We start from the raw sequence: 18273 nt of genomic DNA, 5'->3' as shown, positions 1-18273 counted from the left end.
TTTGGGGTGCATTTCAGAAAGCTTTTGGAACCCGATTAAGCTTGAGTATAGCTTACCATCCTCAAACAGATGGTCAATCCGAGAGGACGATCCAAACCCTAGAGGATATGTTGAGAGCTTGTGTTTTGGACCAACCGGCGAGTTGGGATCAGTATATGCCATTAGTGGAGTTTGCATACAATAATAGTTACCATGCGAGCATCGGAATGGCTCCATATGAGGCATTGTATGGGAGGAAATGTCAATCTCCGCTATGTTGGTATGAAGCTGGAGAGAAAGGCTTGTTGGGGCCGAAAATGATAGCTGAGACCACTGAACAAGTTAAGAAAATCCGAGATAGGATGCTTACGGCGCAGAGTCGCCAGAAGAGTTACGCCGATCAGAGGCGGAAGCCCTTGGAATTTGAAGAAGGAGATCATGTCTTCCTGAAGGTTACTCCGACCACAGGAGTAGGTAGGGCGATAAAAGCAAAGAAGTTGAATCCTCGATACATTGGTCCATTTCAGATCTTGGAGACGATTGGACCGGTGGCGTATCGGATGGCTCTACCACCTCATCTTTCGAACCTGCACGACGTATTTCACGTGCCACAGCTTCGGAAGTACACTCCTGATGCTAGCCATGTGTTAGAACCTGAATCGGTTCAGTTAAGAGAAGATTTGACGCTTCCAGTGGCTCCAGTCAGAATCGATGATACTAGTATCAAATGGTTGCGTGGAAAAGAGGTTTCATTGGTCAAAGTGGCATGGAGTCGAGGCAGTGTTGAGGAACACATTTGGAAACTTGAATCGGAGATGCGAACGGATTATCCGCACTTATTCTCAGGTAATTGGATTTGAATTTTGTGGAAAAAATTCCCAATTAGGTGGGTAGGATGTAAGACCCGGTTAATTAACGGCTAATTAACCCATAAATGAGAATTTATTCTAGAAAGCCAAAAATGTTATTTTTATGGCTTAATATGATAGAGGAGATTGGGACAAGAATTTCGGTACCAATTTTATAGAAAACGGACCAAGATTGGACTGAACGGGCCAAACCGGTCCAACCGGACCCAAAATGGGCCCTTGGCCCAACTAAACTAAACCAAAACCCTAGTTTTCAGCACTCTCTCTCCTCACAACACCATAACTTTTGATCTAGAGCTCCGATTGCCGCACCATTTTCGGCCACGCGTTCACCGCAGAGAGCTCTACAAAACCCATACAATCAATCTTGAGTTAAGCCACGTTTTGCTCTTAGAAATTCTAGCCCTTGTTTTCGAGTTTCATGGATAAAATGTTGAGATTTTGGGTTCTTTGATGTTATAGGACCCAACTCTCTTGAAGGAGAAGGTTAATCTTGTCTCCTTGGACCTTGGGTGTGGTAAGATTCTCAACCCTAGTGTAATTTGTTGTTCTATGATGTTTGGGTATTGAGATGTTGTGTATGGATATGATGATTGTAGCTTAGGTTGTGTATATGTGAATATTGGAGCTTGATTGGTGATTTTGGAAAGCTTGGAAAAGGGTTTTATGTGATAAAATCTGTTCTTGGAGGTGTTGATACCTTGAGAGCTTGCGGACAAGTGGTTTGGAAGTGCTCCGATTGAGCATGGAAAATCGGCTAAGGTATGGTTTCGGTTTCCCGTATCTAATATGTAATGTGGTAGGAAATACTTAGGCTAGAGGCCCTAAGATAGGCATTGAATTGTTGATGTTGTTGAATGGTTGAGATATATGATGTGATCATATATGTGATTATGAATATTGATGCCTTGATTCTGTGATATATGAGAAATGCATGTTGTGATATATGCTTGATAGATGATTGAGGTTGAATTGATGGGTGATACCATGTTGATGGTGAGTATGATGTTGATTATGTATAATGATGGTTGATTGGAAATAGTATTATTGGAAATTGGGGTGAGGGAGGATGTATGACATGATATTGTGTTTGTCCTTTAGCCATTTGATTGAGAAGTGTTAAAAGGGTTGGATGGTGATTTTGGGAAATTTGGTAAAATGTCAATGTGTGAGTTGAGGATGGCTTGATGTTGATTTTGGTACATTTTGATTGATTTCAAAGAGAAGGGATGAAATTGGCATGTTTTGATTGATTTTGAAAAGAGTTGAAAGTGGCTTGTTTTGAAAATGGCACTTTATGGTTTTGTATGAAAACATGGTTTTTGGGCATACTTTGATGGGACATAACATGGACTACGGATCTCTGATTTGTACCAAATCTGTTTAGAAATGAAATTGAATCCGGGATGTCCATGCCGTTCGAAGAACGGGTGAAAAAGGATTTAAAATGAGAAAGTTATGTCCGTCGGAAGATTGGGGGTTGAATCTGTGAATTCTGCAGCTTTTAACTAAGAAAATTTTTAGCAGAATGACCCCCCGCGCGTAGGCGCACTTGGCGCGTACGCGCCGTTCTTCGAGAAATCACCATCCACGCGTGCGCGTGGTGTGCGCGAGCACGTCGATGCGCTGCACCAAATGCCCAGCCATTTTCCAGAGAGTTGTGTCAGAGTTGTGCCAGTTTTGTGCCTGGGGCGCAAGAGCACCCACGCGTACGCGTGGTTGACGCTCGCGCGTCGTTTGACTATTTTTCACCCGCGCGTCCGCGTGTATGACGCTTGCGCGTCGATGAGTTTTGTGGTACGCGCGGAGTGTGCGTACGCGTGGCCCTGTTTTCATCCCAAAGTTGATTTTTGAGTTTCAAAAGCCAAATTTCATACTTCTAAGCCTCCGATCTCACCACTTATGTCTTGAATCATTATAATATGCCTAGCATGAGAAAAAGGGCTAGTGAATGTGGTAACTTGCGGGTGAAGCAAGGGGAAAAATGAATGATCATTGAGGATCAAAGATGATTCTGTGAGATGCGGAGGATGGCGGTGGAAGTGCTTGTTGTGCCATGGGCTGAAGGGCCGTAATTGTTAATGAATTGGCTGGTTATGGATTTAACTGTGAGCCGGATGGCTAGATTATTGCCGTGTTACGGCGGAGCCATGATTATGGCTAAGTATAAATGCATATATGCTGTTGAATGAGGGTTTCCCTGGGAGGAAGCAGTGGCTAGCCACCACGTGCTCCAGGTTGAGACTCGAAGCTCTTTTGACCCTATGTCGTAAGTGTGGCCGGGCACTGTGAAAGGCCCGAATGAGCTCGCCCCCGTAAATATTCACCAGTGAGGGTGATGGATATGGATCATGATTATGATCAAGTTTATGATGAATATAACTCGAGTTTGGGATGCGCGACAGAGGGACAGTCCAATGGTTAGCTACCAGGACTTGTCGGGCTGGCTCTATAACCGACAGATGATATCATCAGCCACTAGGGACAAGCATGCATCATAAGCATACTACATGAATTATTTGAGATTGCCTATTTGACTGCATATTACTTGCTAATTGTCTAAATGCCTTATACGTTCCTATTTGTGAATCTCTTGTCTGACATAACTATGTTTGCTATATTATACTCCTGCTGGTGGTTGGGAGGTCTGAAGGAATTGGAAAGGGAAGTATTAGTTAGACTAAAGGATCTTTAGTCAGTTGACACTTACGGTTTAGTTTGTTTATGAGCTTTGATATTATCTGGAGGAAGTTCTAGGATTGCCTTCGGCTTTCCTCTATTATTATGTATTATATATGTGGAAGTTGTTACCGTGCTGGGGACCTCTGGTTCTCACCCATGCGGATTTTGTGGTTTTCAGATGCAGGACGCGGGGCTTCTCGTTAAGGCATGCTGGAGACCTCTGGATTAGCGAAGATCCTTTGTTCTTGGGACTCCGTCTTGGTTTATATATCTTGTTTAGATACTTTTATCTCCATTAAATAATACAAACTGTGATGACTCCTTCTAGAGGGGATTTTGGAGAATAGATTTCTGTATTTGTGTCCCTTTGAGTTTTCTTTGGGGTTTTCCTTATTTTATTATATGTATATATTGCTATGCTCGGACCAGTTATCTTCGCAGCCGGATTTTGAGTCTTGACATTCCTGTTTTTGACACTCCTTTGTATATATATGATCTCGCGTTAGCTTATCCCTGTTTGTTACGTTATCGATCGGAGTGTTTACGCTTTCAAGTTACGGTTTTTGTTTACCCCTTTTTCTACAAAGGCTCCTAGTTATAATCAACCATTCATACTACTATACGTACTAAATTTTGGTTTTAGAGGTCGTAATACCTTGCCATCTCTGAATTATGACTTAAGCATAAGACTCTGTATGGTAGGGTGTTACATTATGGTATCAGAGCAGTTCGTTCCTGTAGAGCCTGAGGGACGAACTGACTATGCTTCTGTGCATTCTCTGTATATGTGTTATGTGCTGTTAGTATATCTACTTGATATAATTGGCATAAACGTTCATGAGCATACATTTGGGACTTTGAAGTACTAGACTTCCGATATTGAGACTGATTAACTTAATATCGATTGTTTGGTGTGTATAGGAACCAGATGGCGCCTCGTGGACGCGGTAGAGGTCGTGAGAGGATTCGTAATAATGCTCGTGCACCGGAGAATAACCCTAATGACCCGGTGAACTTTATGACTGCATTGGAGAACATGGCTGCTGCTATGCAAGCCACTGCTGAGGCTCTTGGTCAACAGATGAACAACCATGGTAATGACGGAGGTGGAGTTCAGGGCCCGATGACACTGGCGAACATTTTGAAGGTTAATCCCCCGAAGTTCAAGGGAACTACTAGCCCGACTGAAGCCGATACATGGTTTCAGGCTATGGAACGAGCACTGCAAGTGCAGGTGGTACCTGAAGGGCAGCGTGTGGAGTTCGCTACCTATTTGCTCACTGGTGAAGCGTCGCATTGGTGGCAGGGTATCCGACGCCTCCTGCAGCAGGGTGATGATTATATCACCTGGGATGCCTTCCAAGAGGAGTTCTATAAGAAGTACTTTCTGACTTCTGCTAGGACGGCCAAAGAGCTTGAATTGTTGCAGCTGAAGCAGGGTACTATGTCCGTATCTGAGTATACTGACAAGTTTGAGGAGCTGTTCAGATTCTCTCGTATGTGTCAAGGGACTCTGGTGGAATATGAGGAATGGAAGTGTGTTAAGTATGAAGGAGGACTCCGGAGCGATATTTTCAGTTCGGTGGGGCCAATGGAGATTAGGACCTTCTCTGAGTTGGTGAACAAGTGTAGGGTTGCTGAAGAGTGTGTGAAGAGGGCAGCCACTGAGAAAGGGAGTCACAAAGGGTCATTTCCACAGAACCGAGGGAAGAGCTTTGCACCTAGAGGTCCACCTTTCAAAAGGGAGGTTCTTTTAGGAGGCCCAACAACAACAACTCCCAAGGAAAAAGGTTTGGGAAGCAGCCTCAGAATGATCAAGCTTGTACTAGGTGTGGAAGTCACCATCCGGGAGCATCGTGCAAGGCCGGATGGGGTTTGTGCTACAATTGTGGAAAGGCAGGGCATAGAGCCGCAAATTGTCTGGAGAAGCAGAAACAAGGTGCTGGGAAAGCACAACAGACTGGTCGGATGTTCACCACCTCAGCTGTGGGTGTAGAGGGATCCGAGACACTCATTCGAGGTAACTGTGAAATGGCTGGTCAAACTTTAAATGCTTTATTTGATTCGGGAGCATCGCATTCATTCATTGCATTTGAGAAAGCCCATGAGTTAGGATTAAAGATCGTAACCTTAGGTTATGACCTAAAAGTGTATAATGCTACCCATGAGGCCATGGTAACTAGGCTAGGATGCCCGAAAGTTTCGTTTAGGTTCAAGCAGCGTGATTTTGTCCATAATTTAATCTGCTTACCGATGATCGGTCTTGATCTTATCTTGGGATTGGACTGGTTATCTGAGAACCATGTCCTGCTTGATTGTTCTACAATGTCGGTGTACTTTATGCCGGAGGATACAGAAGGGCTAGTCGTGGTGAATAATTATTACTTGAATTCGATGATGGCGAACTGTTCCAGAATCGAATGTCAGGGTATCCTGTTGTTAACCGCGGGTGTTTCGGGTGATGACCAAAGGTTGGATCAGATTCCGGTAGTGTGTGAGTTTCCGGAAGTGTTTCCCGATGAAATTGAGAAATTTCCACCTAACCGAGAGGTCGAGTTTGCTATTGAATTGGTGCCTGGGGCGGGACCAATCTCAAGTGCTCCTTATAGAATGTCACCGTTAGAAATGGCCGAGCTAAAGTCTCAGTTAGAGGAATTGTTGGGTAAGAACTTTATCCGACCAAGTGTTTCCCCGTGGGGTGCTCTAGTGTTACTGGTAAAGAAGAAATATGGAAGTATGCGACTCTGTGTGGATTACAGGCAGCTGAACAAGATCACCATAAAGAATAAGTACCCATTGCTGAGAATTGATGATCTCATGGATCAGTTACAAGGAGCTGGGGTTTTCTCCAAGATCGATTTGCGATCTGGTTATCACCAGATAAGGGTGAGGGGTGAGGATATCCCTAAGACCGCTTTCAGGACTCGTTATGGTCATTACAAGTACACTATAATGTCCTTTGGGTTGACGAATGCTCCTGCAGTATTCATGGATTACATGAATATAGTGTTCCGTTCGTTTTTGGATAAATTCGTTGTTGTCTTCATTGACGACATACTGATTTACTCCAAGACTGAAGAAGAGCATGCGGAACACCTGAGGACCGTGTTGCAGATTCTAAAGGAGAAGAAACTCTATGCGAAACTGTCTAAGTGTGAGTTTTGGAAGAGTGAGGTGAAGTTTTTGGGTCACGTGGTGAGTAAGAAGGGAATAGCCGTAGATCTAACTAAGGTGGAAGCTGTGATGGATTGGAAGCAACCAACCACAGTATAGCCTACCTTTCATCAACCATTGTTAGCCGATTTGAGCCTATTTAATCCCTTTCGTTCTTAATTTTAGCACATCACTATCCCTAAGTGAAAAATAATAAATGTCCTTAATTTGGATCTTCGATTAGCTTAGGCTAGTGAGGGTGTGTATCATTTGGATATGAGAACCTTGGGACATTGGTTGAGGTAAAAGTGTAATTTTTATTTTTGTTAAAAATATTGGGAATTGGGTACATGCTTATGCATTAAATATGTAAAACCATATGCATTGATACGTTTGTATATACTTTAGAAAAAAAATAAAAAAAAACATATATATATAAAAAAAATAGAAAAAAAAAGAGAAAAAGAAATAAAAAGCGGACAAAAATTCCCCAAATTAAATTTCAATAAAAATGAATGCATATGGAATGATAATTAAAGAAAATGCATGAGTATGTGAAAAAGTGGAAATAATGGGTAGCTAGGTATTGTATTAGAATTGTATAGGTTATTATATGTGTTTGGTGAGAGCTTAGACTAATCAAAGATTCAAATTTCAAGCTCACTTGACCATATACATCCCTACCTTTACCCTAGCCCCATTACAACCTATGAATAAGTCCTCGTGATGAATGTATGCATGCATTGAATAATTGTTGATTTTTAGATGAAAAATAAATCATAGAAAGCATGATTAGAAGAGAATTGAGTGATCAACCCTATACACTAGAGCGACTAGAGCGGATACACATCCGGTGAGGGTTCGATGCTCAATTCCTTGTTCCCGGCTTTCATGAGCTTTTCTTCTAGCAAGTCTATTTGAACTTCATTTTAATATTTGAATTGGTAGGATTCATGAATCATCATACTACTTAGCCCTATATGTGCATATATGTTCTTGGAGATTGATTTACTTTTAACCAAGTAGGTAAAATCATTTTGCATTTAGTTGCATGCATGTAGATAGGTGCATATAGCTTCTTTGCATTGAATAAATGTTCATACCCTTTTTTTATCCTTCTTTATTCTTAGCATGAGGACATGCTTGGTTTAAGTGTGGCGAGATTTGATAAACCCCAATTTTGTGATTTATCTTGTGCTTATTTTGAGGGATTTTATCACCTTTTCTCACATTTATTCAATGAAATAGCATGGTTTTGCAATTCTCCCTTGATTTGTGCTTAAATGTGAAAACATGCTTTTTAGGCCCTAAAATAGCTAAATTTTATTCACTTTAATTCCATTCGATGCCTTGATATGTTTGTTGAGTAATTTTAGGTTCATAAGGCAAGTATTGGATGGAAGAAGTGAGAATAAAAGCAAGCAAAGTGGGAGAACTCATGACGAAATGAAGGAACCGTAAAGCTGTCAAGCCTGACCTCTTCGCACTCAAATGACCATAACTAGAGCTACAGAGGTCCAAATGAGGTGGTTCCAGTTGAGTTGGAAAGCTAACATCTGGGGCTTCGAAATGATATAAATTTTGCTATATGTTGCTTCGCGTTCAGGGGCGCGCATGTGCACTTTGCGTGCGCTCGCTGATGCTGTCCGTGGCCCACTTTTATGAAATTGCCCCCAGCGATTTTGCAGCTCATTTTGGGCCCAATCCAACCCATTTCTGATGCTATTGAACCCAAGGATTGAAGGGGGAAATGAACGAAGTAGTCATAGTTTAGTTTTTCATCATGTTTTAGGTTAGAATTCTAGAGAGAGAGGCTCTCTCCTCTCTCTAGATTTAGGGTAGAAATTAGGGTAGAGTTATGTTAATCACTCTCAAATTTCTCTTTTAATTCTTGTTTCGATTTCAATTCTCTTTATGTTTTATTGTTCTATTGTCTTTAATCTTGTATTTTCTCTTGTTAATTTCTTATTTTACTCTCTTTTATGTTTATGAACAATTGATGGATCTTAATTTTCTTTAATGAAATTTTATGTTTGATGTTCTTTTAATTGATGATTTGAATTGTTGATTTACTTTTCTTGCAATTGGTAGTTGGTAGATTTTACTATTTCTTGCCATTTATCATGCTTTCTTTTATTACCCACCAAGTGTTTGACAAAATGCTTGGTTGGACTTTAGAGTAGATTTTGAGCATTCTTGGCTTGGAAAGAGTAATTAGGCAATCTTGAGTCATGGAAACCCAACTCATGTTGGTGATCTAGAGTTGTTAGCTAATATTGTTTCCATTGACGCTAATCTTTTGCTAATTTAATTAGTAAGTTGATTAGGACTTTTGGATTGAGATTAGCTAGTCTTATTAGACTTTCTCCGAGTATGAGCATAACATAATACCTTCCTCAATCGTCGGAGATGACGTAATGAGATAAATTCTTGTTATTATTGTGATATGATTAATTAGTCTTGTTTGACATTCTCCCGATGTGTGAGTTAACTAAATAAGATGAATTAATCATGCATGACTAGGATAGAAAGCCTATGATCTCAATATTTGCCATGAATGTGTCTCTCTTTATTAATTGCTCTCTTTATTTTTCTTGTCATTTATTTTATTTCCCCTTTAATCAACCAAACCCCCCTTACATCCTTCATAGCCAATAATTGACCACTTCATTGCAATTCCTCGTGAGACGACCCGGAGTCCAAATACTCCGGTTAATTTTCATTTGGGGTTTGTTACCTGTGACAACCAAAATTTTTGTATGAAAGGATTCTTGATTGGTTTGGAAACTATACTTCACAACGAGAATTCATTCATTTGAGGAAATTCTAAACCGTCAAGAATCCGTTCATCACGTGCCTAGCGCAGAGTATAAACGACGCGAACGCGTGACTGACGCGTACACGTGACAAGAAAAATCTCTAAATGACGCGCACGCGTGACCCACGCGCACGCGTGACGGACACCACGTGCAGTAAATTGCAGAAGTCGCTCCCAGCGATTTCTGGACCCTCTTTTGGCCCAAATCCAAGCCCAGAAACACAGAATAGAAGCCAGAAAATGGGAGAATCAATAGAGAGAAATCAGACAACTTTGAAATCGACAATTTTAGGTTTTAAATGTAGTTTTAGAGAGAGAGAGGCTCTCTCCTCTCTCTTAGGTTTTTTAGGATTAGGATTCCTCTTATTTTATGGTTATTTCTTCAATACAAGTTCAATATTCCTTTGATTTATTTTCTCTTCTACTTTTATTCTATTACTTTAGTTGATTACTTGATGTTGCCAATTTGGTTTATGGATTCCTATGTTTAATTTTATTTCCTATTTAATGTAATTTGAGGTATTTCAGATTTAAGATTGTTTCTTTCTATTTATGATATAAGTAATTTAGACTTTTCTACCTTTTGGCTATTGTTGAGTAATTGGTGACACTTGAGTTATCAAACTCAGCGGTTGATTGAAAATTGGGAATTGCTGATTGATTTGGATCCCTCTAAAGCTAGTCTTTCCACAGGAGTTGACTAGGACTTGAGGAATCAAGTTAATTGGTCCACTTGACTTTCCTTTATTTAGTAAGGGTTAACTAAGTGGGAGCAATAACTAATTCTCATCACACCTGATAAGGATAACTAGGATGAAATTTTCAGTTCTCATACCTTACCAAGAGTCTTTATAATTATTAATTTATTTTTCTTGTCATTTAAATTACTTGTTCTTTATTCCAAAAACCCAAAATTATACCGTTTCCATAACCAATAATAAATCATACTTCCCTGTAATTCCTTGAGAAGACGACCCGAGGTTTAAATACTTCGGTTATAAATTTTATTGGGTTTTGTTACTTGTGACAACTAAAACTTTTGTACGAAAGGATTCTTTATTGGTTTAGAAACTCTACTTACAACGCGATTATATTTTTATAAAAATTCTTTACTGACAGAAATCCGATCGTCAATCAACTAGGTGATTTAAATAAAAATCAATCATAACAATCATCACTTATAAAAAAATGCATCAACTAAGAACCTATTGCCTAATGATAGATAACAAAATCAAATTACATGGTGGCCAAAACATGCAATTTAGAAATCCAAAAGCATTCTCAAAGGCAATGTTATGAGTACTTGGTATGCACAAATATTCAACATTCAAAACTCAATACCAAGCAACAAAGTATGACCTCAATGAAGACATCCAACAATAAATAGCAATAAAAATAACAATAATTTAGCAGTAATGTCTCACCGAATCAATATATCAACTCAATCATCCAACACTTAGCACCAAAACAAAAAATTAAACAAACTAATGCAATAACTAACTAACTAAACACTAACTAACTAACTAACTAACTAACTAACTAAAGGTGAGTATGGTGGGTGGTAAATGATAGTGATGGATGGTGGTTGGGGGATGGAAACAGAAAAGAAGTAAAGAAATAGAGATAACAGAAGAAGAGAAGTATGGAGGTGTGAAAACAGGGTTGTGCGTACGCACACAGTTCCGTGCGTACGCACAAAAGGTGTAAGAAGGGGGTGTGCGTACGGACCTAAGTGTGCGAGCGCTCTGGGCAGAAGGTGAAAATTGGTATGTGCGTGCGCACACATGTGTGCCTACACACGATTTTTTTTTTTTTTTGAGAAAATGAAATGTCAAAATTTGACATCCATGCGTACGCACACAGGTTCGTGCGTATGCACAAGGGCAAAAAGAAGGGGAATGCGAACGGACCAAGTGTGCAAATGCTCTGAACAGGGGCTGTGCAAAGGGGTGTGCATATGAACAGCTGGGTGCGTGCGCACAGGTGCAGAAATTGGGGTAAGTGTGCGTACACACAGGGTTGTACATGCGCACATGCTCTGTTTTTTTTTTTCAAAATTTTTAGAGCTCTAAGGCACCAAACTTGAGCTCAACAAAAGGGTTTCAACCCCAAAACATCCAACATTGCACAACTACATTATCCAAACTAAAATTTAACCTAACTTAGCTTGAAATTAAACTAAACATAAGCTATCTACAAGAAACAAAATGCAATGAATTAAAAATATGTATAAAGAGAGGGTTAGAAAGGTGTTACCATGGTGGGGTGTCTCCCACCTAGCACTTTCATTTATTGTCTTTAAGTTAGACAATTGGGAGAACCTTGGCTATGGTGGCTTGTGTTTGAATTCTTTCTTGAATCTCCATCAATGTTTGTTTTGCCAATAGCCTCCAGGATCCAAAATCTTGCGCACCTGTTCTTCTTGTTGATCCATGTGATTCCATCCGAGTGGCAAGCATCTAGAACTCTCACTCATGCATCCAAACAATCCATCCAATTGAGAATTACACTAACCATTCAAGAAAAATTTTAAGGATTCAACTTCTATGAGCCTATGATCATGTTTCCAACCACTAGCTAATTTTCTTTTATTTCCCAATCTACAAAGATTCCTAAGTTGACTATCATTTTCAATAAAACCATATTCAAGTGGAATAATGAAGCTCAAGGTTAAGGATGTTACCCACTTAAATTAAGGAGGTGATAGTGCTTCTTGTATGATCTCCACCTCTTCAAATTCTTCAACTACTTCTTCTAATTCCTTGAATTCAACCTTCTCCACTTGCAACTCATGCTTCAATTTCCCTTCTTCCCTTTGTTGTTCCAAGCTCTCTTTCACTCTACAAGCTTTAATTGAAGTTGATTCTTTACTTTCATCCATAGAAGTGCTTGAATTATTGGAAGAGTGTAGTGAGGCTAAGTGGGATAGGGCTCCGGCTAAGGTAGCCATGATGTTGTCTTGCCTCTGTTGGTACTCTTTTTATTCTTGAAGGAAGAATTGGAATGCTTCCTCCGTTGAAGGTTATGGAGGAAAAGAAGGTTCGTCATGTGGGAGAGGGTGCTCATATGTTGAAGGTGGTTGGTATTGATGAGAGTATTAAGGTGGAGTGGGGTAGTGGTGTTTAAATTGTGGTGGTTCAAAGTGTGGTTCATAAGGTTGTTCATGAGGTACATAAGGTTGATGGTATGGTGGGTATAGGGTAGGCTCATGTGGAGGTATTTGGTAATAGTGTGATGAGGCTTGTGAGTAAGTTTGAGCATAATGTTGATGTTTTGATTGGCATTGGTATGCATCAAGAGGCATATAGTAGCTATAAGAGTATGGAGGAGGTTCTTTCCAAGAGGGTTGCCTAGAGGCATATAGCTCCTCGCTCAATTAATCCAACAATTCATGATGCATTCCATTATTGAGGTTCTCATTTCCTACAACATCATAACAAACAAACTCCAAGCCAAAGGGGTGAGAATTCATAGAGCAAAGAGGAAATAAAAATAAAAGCTACTAAGAGAAACTAAAACAAACTCCTAACAACTAACAAAATCAAGCAAACAACAAAAAAGAAGCAAAATATTTACATATTAACATATTTACAATAGTCAACAAATAGCACACATTGCAACTCCCCGGCAACAGCTCCAAAAATTTGATAATGAGAATTAGTGTTGATCTAGAATTTCATAATAGAATTTCTTCGTTGCAAGTATAGTCCAAACCAACAACTAACTCTATCAAATTTTAATTCAAAGATGTCACAATCAATACAAAATATAAACCGGGAGTTTTAAATCTCGGGTTGTCTTTCCTACAAGTTGCAATGAAGTGTTCAATTATTGGCTATGGAGGGAAAATGGGGGTTGAAATTGCAAGAGACAAGAAATGTAAATAGCAAGGAATTGAACAAGCATGCAATAACTAAATATCAAGTAATTAAACCCAATGTAATTAATCAAAGAAAAATGGAAATTCAAATGCTAAGAAACCTCTTGGCAAGGATTGAGAGTCAAGGTTGCCTATCCTAGCCATTGACCACAAACATATGATGATTATGAAGAGTTAATCCTACTTAGTCAACCCTATGATCGAGGATAAGTCAAATAGGCATAATTGATTTCAATCCACAAGTCCTAGTCAACTCTATTAATGAAAGACTTAGAGTTAGTGGAAACCAAATCAACTAACTACTCTAATATATCAATCAAGAATGGACATCAATGACTCAAGGGTCACCAAAGTCCTCAATTCCAAGCCAAGAGTGAAGAAAAAACTAAGCCAAGCATTTTTATCAAACACTTGGAGTACATGAAAATAAAAGCATATTAAATTATAATAATAATAAAATCTAAAGCTACCAAATGCAAGAAAATAATAAAAACAACTAAAGAACGCAATAATAACATGGAAACATGAATTGCATTAAATGAAATTAAAGTCAAAAAAAGTATTCATAACATAAAATTGATAAAATAAAGGAAATAACAAGAGAAATGAGAAAGATCAAGACAAAAGAGCATGATAACATAAAGGAAACTACATTAAAATAAGAATTAAAGACTGAAATGAAAGAGAAATTAACTAAGAAAACCTAAATTTTAGAGAGAAGGGGGAGCTTCTTTATCTAGAATGACCTACAACATTATACTAAGCTAAACCTAATTGCTCCCCCCTTGCCTCCATTTGAGTTATGGTTGAAATAGCTTCAAAAATGAGTTGGATTGGGTTTTGGGGGCCCAAAATTCGCAGCCAGTGAATTACATTAATGAGGTCACGTGGTGGGACCTGTGCGTACGCACAGACGTGTGCGTAGACACACATCCTATTTTTCCACTTGTGCGTACGCACGCATACTTGTGCGTGCGCACACTTGCTGAAAAGCTCCAAACTTCATTTCTTCATGATTTCTCCACTTTGGCATGCTTTTTCCTCACTTCTTCAATCTATATTAGCCTTGTAAACCTGAAATCACTCAACAAACACATCAAGGCATTAAATGGAATTAAAGTAAATAAAATTTAGCAATTAAGGACCTAAAAATCATGTTTTCACTTTTGAGCACAATTTGTGGAGAATTTACAAAACCAAGCTATTTCATTGAATAAGTGTAAGAAAAGTTGATAAAATCCACCCAATTAGAGCAAATAAATACCATAAAATGTGGATTTATCATGGAGCCACCTCAATAAGAGATCCCTGAGATGCCTCAAGGGATGTACTTTCCTCCCCAAAACCATTGGGATCAATTTAACACCTCAATAGGGGAGCTAAGTTCAAATGTGGAGCAACTGAGGGTGTAGCATCAAGACCACACCACTATCCTCCATGAAATAAGGGAAGAACAACAGAGGCAAGGAAGAGACATAGAGGATCTTAAACGCTCCATTGGATTCACTAGAGGGAGTAGTTGCCGCCGTCACTAAGGTGGTCCCGTTCCCTTAATCACCTTGCCTAAGTTTTTTTTTTCTGTTTTCCATTATGTGTTGTATCTTATTGTCTATTTCTAGTGCATGATCATCTTTATTTATGTCTTAAATCTATGAATTACTCTATGCATCTCTCACCATACTTAAAAGAAAAATTTTATTTGAAAAAGAAAAGGGAGATACTTGAATTTCGAGTTATATCATAAGAATAGTTCAATTATCTTGATGTGATAGCATTGTTTTTACTTTCTGAATATATGAATAAACAGTGCATATTTGATGTTAGAGTTAATAATGTTGGATCTTGAAAGAATGATGAAAAAGGAGAATTATTATTGGTAATCTAAAAAATCCAAAAAGATTGATTCTTGAAGCAAGAAAAAGCAGCAAAAACGAAAAAAAAAAGCAATAAAAGAAAAAATATATATAAATGCGAAAATAAAGCAAAAGAAAAAGAAAAAGCCAATAGCTCTTTAAACCAAAAGGCAAGAGCAAGGGTCCAAGGCTTTGAGCATCAATGGTTAGGAGGGCCTAAAAGAAACAAAATCTTGGCCTAAACAGTTCAAATGAGCTACTTCCCTAACTATATGCTTGTGGTGTGAAGGTGTCAAGTGGAAAGCTTGAGACTGAGCAGTTAAAGTCATGATTCAAAGCAAAAAGAGTGTGCTTAAGAACTATGGACACCACTGGCTGGGGATTCTAGCAAAGCTGAATCACAATCCGAAAGAGTTCACCTAGTTAAGTGTTTGTGGCGTTTATGTATCCGGTGGTAATACTGGAAAACAAAGCGCTTAGGGTCACAGCCAAGACTCAAAAGAAGCTATGTTCAAGAATCAAGAATAACTAAACTAGGAGAATCAATAGTGTTATCTGGATTCTGAGTTCCTAAAGATGTCAATTATTCTGAGCTTCAAAGGAAAGTGAGATGCCAAAACTATTCAGAAGTAGAAAGCTACCAGTCCAGCTCATCTAATTAAAACTGAGCTTCATTGAGAACTCTGAAATTTATTGTATCCTTCTGTTCTTTTTAATCCTAGTTTATTTTTTGTTGCTTGGGGACAAGCAACAGTTTAAGTTTGCTTTTGGCATCATTTTCATATAGTTTTTGATATGTTTTGTTTAAGTTTCAGTATGTTTTCATAGGTTTTTGGGAAAAATTCATATTTTTGGATTTTACTTTGAGTTGTTGTATTTTATGATGATTTTAGGTAAATTCTGGCTGAAATTGAGGAGCTTTGAAAAAGTTTGATTCAGAGACAGAGAAAGGGCTGCAGATGTTGATGGATTCTGACCTCCATGCCCTCGAAAGAGCATTTCTAGAGCTACAGAAGTGCAAATGGTGCGCTCTCAATGCCATTGAAAAGCTAACATCCAGGGCTTTCCATCAATATATAATAGTTTATACTTTGCTTTAGAAATGAAGTTCCAAAACTGGCATTCAACGCCAGTTCTTCACCCCTTCCTGGCGTTGAACGCCCAAAAGGGAGCAGCTGGCGCCCAACGCCCAAAAAGGAGTCCAAAACTAGCGTTCAACACCCAAGAAAGGTACTAGCACGTGGAGTCACCCCTAGCTCAGCCCAAACACTCACCAAGAGGGCCCCAGAAGTGGATTTTCACACTAAAAGGCTATTCTACCCTATTTTTGTAATCTTTAGTTCGTAGATTAGTATATATAGACAAGAGTTCACCCTTGTTAGGAGCTCTTGGCCACTCTACACATTTTACATTACTTTTCTATAAGCTATGAGCAACTAAGCCTCCTATGTTAAGGTTAGGAGCTCTGTTGATTCTTGTGGATTAATAATATCACTATTCTATTTCAATCTATGCTTGATTCCGTTCTAAGATGTATCTTCGTTCTTCATCCTAATGAATTGGGAGTGTAACTTGACCGTCATCCCTATTTCACATGTGTTCTTGTGAGTCCTTGACGGGATAGTAATGAACCACAAGCTTGAATATACATCTCTTAAACGGCTAATCCACGACTTCGTTGGGTACTTGGAGACATCAGTGCATCCGAGGTACGGGGCTATTAGGGCCTTTGTGGTATAGGCTAGAATCAGGACATAACATTCTCTGATCTAGAAGATCTGACCTTGTATGTAGCACTTTGAGTAGGATCACTGATGAGAGGACTTTTGTGTGGTCTAGAATTTCACAATTGAATTCTCGTTGCAAGTATAGTTTCTAAACCAACAATAGTCCTTTCATACAAAATTTGTTTGTCACTAAAACAAACCCCTAAATCTATAAATTGAAGTATTTAAACCTCGGGTCGTTCTCCCTAGGAATTGCAACAAAGTGTCTTGTTATTGGTTGTGAGTTGTATTTTGGGGTTTTGAGGTTTTAGACAAGAAATGTAAATGGAAAAGAAAATAAACTAACAACTAACAAAGCTCTTGGCAAGGTTATGAGAATTAGAAATCCTATCCTAGTTATCCTTCTTAATTGTGACCACAAATTGTCCATTGCTACCACTTTGTTAACCTCTAACTATGGAGGAAAGTCAAGTGGTTGAATCAACTTGATTCCACAAGTCCTAGCTAACTCCCAAGGGAAAGACTAGCTTTAGTGGTATCCAAATCAATTAGCAACTTCTAATTATCAATTAACAAAGGAATTAGATAACTCAAGCATCACTAATTACTCCACCTAGGCCAAGAGGGAGAAAATTCTATACCAAAATCCAACCAAGCATTTCATCAAACACTTGGAAGGCACTAAAGAAAAGCATATTAAATGGATAACAACAATAAATTCTAACAACAATTATTGTAAGAAATCAATAACAACAATCAAAAGAAACACAATTATTATGAATTACCTCAACATGAATTGAAAGAAAATAGAATGAACAAAAGTAGATCTACAAACAAAGCAGAAGAAATTATAACAAACAATAGAAGAATGATGAATGTAACAACAAAGAATTAAGAAGAAGAAGTAGAAGAGGGCATGAGTTAAAACCTAGATCTAAGAACTAAACCTAATCCTACTCCTAATCCTAGTCTAATGTGTGTGTATGAATCTATGATGCCTTCCCCTTTATTCCTTGGTCTTTTTAGCCTTTTTCCCGCCAAAAATTCAGCTCCAAATGGGGCTAGAAACCCTCCAAAATCGCCAGGCACGTGTTCCTCTTTAAAAATCATGTGCGGCCTTCGGCACATACGCGCACAGCGCGCGTACGCGCCCCTGGGGTATTTGCAATCCACGCAGATGCGTAAAGTGCGCGCGCGTGCCCATGGGCTTTTTCAAATCATTAGCTTTTCATGATTTCTTCACTTTGTATGCTTTCCTTTCACTCCTTTGATCCCTTCTTTGGCCCTTTTTTTAACCTGAAATTACTAGCAA

Source organism: Arachis hypogaea, chromosome 11 (assembly GCF_003086295.3).
Source record: "Arachis hypogaea cultivar Tifrunner chromosome 11, arahy.Tifrunner.gnm2.J5K5, whole genome shotgun sequence".
Taxonomy (NCBI): domain Eukaryota; kingdom Viridiplantae; phylum Streptophyta; class Magnoliopsida; order Fabales; family Fabaceae; genus Arachis; species Arachis hypogaea.
This window is presented reverse-complemented; position numbering follows the sequence as displayed.